The sequence below is a fragment of the Callorhinchus milii genome, unplaced genomic scaffold, assembly GCF_018977255.1.
Source record: "Callorhinchus milii isolate IMCB2004 unplaced genomic scaffold, IMCB_Cmil_1.0 Scaffold127, whole genome shotgun sequence".
NCBI lineage: Eukaryota > Metazoa > Chordata > Chondrichthyes > Chimaeriformes > Callorhinchidae > Callorhinchus > Callorhinchus milii.
Window position 1 is genome coordinate 78,446 of NW_024704868.1, and position 6,167 is coordinate 84,612.

At 46.0% G+C, this 6,167-nt stretch overlaps 1 long non-coding RNA gene across 1 annotated transcript; it reads right to left on the reverse strand.

Moving 5' to 3' along the window:
- Positions 1–1,375: 1,375 nt before the first annotated feature.
- LOC103190401 lies at positions 1,376–5,866 on the reverse strand. The gene is made up of 3 exons (XR_489156.2): positions 5,803–5,866; positions 3,378–3,448; positions 1,376–1,668 (listed from the first exon to the last, which is right to left on the reverse strand). It is a non-coding gene; the product is annotated as an uncharacterized LOC103190401 (long non-coding RNA).
- Positions 5,867–6,167: the final 301 nt, after the last annotated feature.

Below are 6,167 nucleotides of genomic sequence, written 5' to 3' on the forward strand. Positions count from 1 at the left end.
ATAACAACTGCACCGTAGTATACATCACACTTCGACATACGATTCAGATGATTGTGATTAGGATTGTTGTCCACAGATCATTCCAATATGGACTGGGATACGGTAAACAACGTTCACACGATCAAAAACTAATTTGTAATCAACATTGTCATTCCACGAGTCACCTGATAAACCTAAACATTTCCAACCGAACTGAAGTTATTTCGCGTCGGGTTGGCCCAAAACATCTGGCTAACGCAGGCCGGATTCTCTATTTATAAAACGTCGAATGAGCAAGTTGTTTCCCTTCCAGAAACATAACATTTACACAGAGACTTTTTCACATCAGAAGGATGTCTTGAAGTACTCGACACTGTCGACTGAGCAGTGATGGTGGTGGTGTGTCAAATGGGATGGGGGGAAATGAAACAAGCTGCTGTTTGCTGGGTAAAGGACATGACCGGGTCGGGAGTTCGCAGAGGTACAGGTGAGGTAGAGGGGGGATGAATATAGAATATAGCGGGTGCAATTTCCGAGTAAGCTGCACGACAAGTGGTTCACTCTCGGTCCTAGGCCCCCTCAATCTCTTTACTTCTCTTTCTCGCCCTCTGCCTAATGCTCTCTCTCTCTCTCTCTCTCTCTCACTCTACCTCTCAGGCTCTCCCCCATGCTGTCATGCACTCTATCACAAACACAGTCTTCCTCTCTCTCTCTCAATTGCCTGTCACGCCCTCTCGCCCCTCTCACACCCTTGTACTCTCCCCAATTACACTTTCTCCTTCCTCCACAATTAGTCCCCTACTCTCTCTTATCGTTCTCGCTCTCTCTCCTCCGTCTAGCACTGATTCTCTATCACACCCTGTCTCCCTTACACATCATCTCTATTATTGCTCTCATACTATCTCTCAATCACAGTCATGCCCCCACCCCCCCACCTACTCCCGGCACACACTACCTGTCCTCTCATTCTATCTCTCCCTCTCCATAAAACTCCCTCCCTTTCTATCTCTCCATTTATCCCATCTCACTCTCCCTCTTTCCCACACCCAATCTCTGTAACCTCATACTATCTCCCTCATTCCATCACTCTATGTGTGTCAGTCACCTCTCTTCCAATCTCAATCATATTATTTAACTGCCAATCACACTGTCTCTAACTTTCAACCGTTCTTCTTCGCGGCCTGCCTGTTGAACCGCCCTGTAAATTAAGTAATGATGCTTCTGATCCAAAACGTACTCACACTCATTCTCGCTTTATCTCTCTCACTGTCTCATTCTGCCTATCTCTCGTTGAATCTCTGTCTCAATTTCTCACTCAGGCTCGCTCTTTATCGCTCTCGAAGTCTCTCACTCTATCACGCTTTCACTCTCTCTCTCTCTCTCACGCCCTCATTCATCTCATGGCCTCTCTCTCACTGAGTCGTTCTTAATCAGGCTCAATCAGTCTGCCTCCCTCTCACTCTCTTAGTCAATCATTTATATCAGTCTCTTTGTCTCAGTCACTCTGTCTCACTTCAACTCTCTCTCTCTCTCGCACTCTCTTTTTAAGTGATACGGATGATTTGAGAGCCGAGTTCAGGCCAGAAAGAAGGTGCTGTTGGCGTACACTGGTTCAGCGTCTTCACCATCTTCATAGCAATTCTCACTCCCGTTCCTTGACGCCAGATTGGTAAACGTATTATCAGGATCCTGGAAGAGGCCAAAAATCAGTATATCTGCTGACAATCAGGCGGAAAGTTTTCCAAAACCGCCCCCTCGCCACACCCCGTGCAGCCACCCCAGCGCACCAGCCCCCACCCTCTGGGAGACCCCAATCCACAGCTCCAGTTTGGTGTATGTTTATATAAACAAAGTGTGTTTATATGTCATTTTGCGTGTAAACTATGTAGGTGAGTGTGATTCTGTATGTGTGAATCTGAGTATGTGTAAGTGTGGGTCTGTGTCAGTATGTACCTGGGTGTGTGTATGTGTGTGTGAATGTGTGTTTGTGTGAGTGTGATAAATCCCTCCAAATCTCCCTCCCTCAGAAACCAACCTTAATAATAAACTTGCAATTGGGAGTTACTCCTGAGCTGAAAGCAGCTGTTTGAATGCAAAGCCTACATAAACGAACACACACAGAGAGACACACCCATGCAGACACACGGATATACACACATATAAACATACAGACTTGCTATAACTTAAAGGAACTTTTCAACCTAATGCATCAGGCTAGCTGTGCAGATTAGTGTCCCAAAAATGCACATTCACTCCACGGTATTTTGAAACCTGTGAAGCTGCGCTGATACAGGGCTGATCTCGGCTGCGCTGGGCTGACACAGTGCTGAGCTGTGCTGACACAGTGCTGAGCTGGGCTAACGCAGGGCCTGAGCTTGGCTGGCACAGGGCCTGTGTTGGATTTTCAATAGAGCTGAGCTCAGCTGACAAAGCGTGGAGATGGGCAGACACTGACCTGAGTTGGGCTGATCTAAGCGTTGAGATGAGCTGTCAACATTGCTGATCAGGGCTGAAACAAGGCTGAGCTGCGCCTACACAGCGCGTGAGATGACATGAGTTGGGCTGATACTGTGCGAAGATGGACTAATAACAGTCTTATCTCGGATGACACAGAGGCTGAGTTGGGTTGACACAGATGCCGAGCTTGACTGACAATAGGCTTGAGCTGGGCAACATAGGGCGTGAGTTGGGTGGAAACAGTGTTTGAGCCGAGCTCATAAAGCGCGTGAACTCGGCTGGCAAACGGACGAAGCCGGTATGTCACAGGACCTGAACTAGGCTGACACAGGGCCTTAGCTTAGGTGACACAAGGACTGATCTGGGTTGACACAGAGCCTGAAATGGGCGGATATTGCCTGACACAGAATTGAGTTTGGCTGACACAGAGCTGGGCGGTTTGACACTGGGCCTGAGCTGCACTGAGCCGGGCTGACACAGCGATGAGCTGGGCTGATTTAGGGCTTGTCTAGTATGATACAGGGCCTGAACTGGGCTTAGACGAGTGGACACATGCAGCGAGCTGCGCTGACATACTGCTAAACTGGGCTGACACAGGACCTGAGTTGGGTTGAGATGGGTTGAGCTGGGCTGACACAGCTTTGAGCTGCACTGACTCAGGGCTGAGCTGGTTTGACATATTGCTGAGCAAAGCTGACACACGAATGATCTGTGATGACACATTATTCAGCAGGGTTGACACAGAGGCGGAGCTGATCTATGCTGACACAAGGATTGAATTTAGGCTTAAACAGTGCTGAGCCAAACCGTTACAGGGCGTGAGCTGGGCTGCCAGAAGGCCTGAGCTTGGCTGACCCAGGGAAAGAGCTTGGCTGACACACCGCTGAACTCGGCCGAATCAGTGATAATAATAATGCCGTATTTGATATTGAGTTTTTAACCTCTTCCTGAATGATACTCTCGCTGCTCAGAACTGCAGGTACCGAACGTTGAGAAATTCTCACCATCGCATCTGAAACAAGCAGAAACATGATATTAATGATCAGTATTGATAAGTATTCATGACAATGACAAGGATAATTATTAAACAAACAGAAATATATTAATTATCGTTGCATTTTTAATAGTAACGTATCTGGAATTGGAGCCGTCCAATTGCGCTTCATAGGATTAACTGCATTGTGAATTACTGTGTATTTTATGTGCAAGACATGCCATCCAATTGCGACCAACAGTACTACACAAATAGCTGTGTATTGAATGACCAATGTTATTTCGATGATTCTCGGAAAGGACAATGATGGAAATTAATTTTCTTTCATCCTCAATGTCCACCGGAACAGGAACTGGGGACTTCGGTTTAACATCTCCCTTACACAGAACACTTGAATCGGCTGAAATTCAGACAAGTGAGTGATAGACAGGATGGGGAGGGGGAAGGGGATGAGAAAGTGTCGTGGTGAAATTATTTGCCAATGAAGGGGAAAAGGGAAGCCAGATTTATGGATCATCTGCAAATATATCAACGTGGTTCCGAATATCCACACGTGAAAATGAATACTTGTCAACCTACGACACCCAGCAATTCCTCTATTTCTAATGAATGAATTGGAGGTTTCTGCTAGAAGGCTTAGTTGAGGAACGTCAGGGCCGGGCTCAATTATAGCATGAACACAGACACAGACCATTTGGAACGAATGGCCTGTTTCTGTGTTGTATAGTCTAATGTGTTTCAATGTATTCTAATGAATGGGTAGTATCTTTGCCAACCTAATCACCATGAGAATTAGGCACAGGCTTGTAAGAACCAGGACTTGTGAACCTCAGAGTGTGCAATGGGATAACTTCTGGAATCTATCCAGTTACACACTACATATCTTGCAATTAGGAGATCTGTCTGGCAGGCTTTCCCACTGCCTGCACAGTAAGAGACATTCTACCCATTAGTACCCTGTCCCTTAGGTTTAACGACAGTTGAATAGGATGACTCCCAGCCCACAGTGACTATTCTGCCTTTCCAGGTTCTGTCGATCAGTGGGAAAGCGAGCTCCAGCAGAGACACGATGGGGAGAGAGCAGGGGTTCAGATTGGAGTACAGACCTCCAGCAGGATAATTAGCAGCACCACAGACATGATGGGGGAAAATAATAAGTCTCCCCTTTCATCAGCCTCAAATTCCTTTGCAGGCAACCGTTGTCTAGTGCGGTTAACTCGCCACCCCCACCCCGCCCCCCACCTACTCGCACACCTGACTTCGTTGGACGGGATTTCAGTCACTCCGCCCCTGCTCTCTGGACAATCATCCTGGATTTACTCTAACATTTCTCTCTAACCCTCACAGACCAACACCTATTTCTTCAACCGTGTCTAATATGATTATTAGTATTCAGCGTAATGGCGAAAGAAAATTTTTGTAGAATATAGTTTGACTTTGGCTACAGAATGTAACAGTACAAGAGCGGTTACTCACCCAGTGCATTGGTTTGGCCCAAGATAAAATAAATATAATCTTTTCATTTGATACAGCACCTTATCATCTTTTCAAGATGTCTCAGTGAGCTTCAGAGGACTTACGGAAAGTGGAATAACTGTGGATTTTGCAAACGAAAGGAGGCAAACAATTGCACAAAGCTGAGCTCTACTAATATGCACGAAGTAAACGGTCAATTTTGTTTCCAGGGCACCGTGACAATCTGCCTATTTTTTTTTGGATAGCGCCATAGAATTTCTAACGTTCACATGAACAGGCAGACGGGACCTTGGTTTAACGGTCTGACCTCTGGTGCAGACAGATGAATTGAACATCAAACGAACACAATCGCACTACAGTAACTGCAACACTGTCTATCGCTATCAATGCTCTGAAATCGAGAAGGTCATTGCATACAGCCTGTAAACCTTGGTATTGCCACACACTTTAAGTGCGGTATAAAATTGCCTGTTGCCTATTGTGTTAACATAAAAGCAGATATATTTTTCTTGCTCAGCAAGCGTAATGCTGCCAATTGTCTCCTGTAAATAAATAAGTTGTTGAACACTGAGCACTAGTTTCGCAGCACTTTTCTCAAGTCCCATCTGTACAGGATTCCCCAAAACAACAAGTTGCATTGATATCGCGCCCAGCAAGCAGCATAGCATCCCAGAACGCGTAAAATTTACATAGCAGCAATGCAGTACACAGTGGTTAGCTCCATTTCGGAGTTGTCCCTGTTTTCTTTATCCTATGCTATATTCCGTGACATTAATGGCCACTTACCAGAACGCGTAACATTGACAAAGCAGCAAAGCAACAAACAGTTCCATCGCCGGGCTGCTCTTTTATTCCTTTATCATACGCTATACTCAATGACATAAATGGCGACTTACCTCTCTTGTGCACACAGAATCCCAGGATGAACAAACTGAGCTCTATCCCAGTGAGAATCCCCACAGCCAGTCCTGTGTTCTTACCGGTCCGGTTTGCTAAAGAGTGAAATGGCCAAACAGTAATTTATCGACATTGAAGAGCTAATATTGGATCATTTTAAAGACCTCACTGAGGTTTCATCTCCTCCTGATGCGAAAGTCCCAAATACGCTTATGTTCTGTCTGTTCAAATGAAAATAGCCCAAGTTCCCCTCATCTATCCTCATGAGAAAAGACTCTCGCCCCCTGTCTCTGGGGACGGGGAGCTAAATATGTTCTCTTTAGGTGCTGGGCTGATGACCCGCCAAGCTACGGAAGATCGGAAT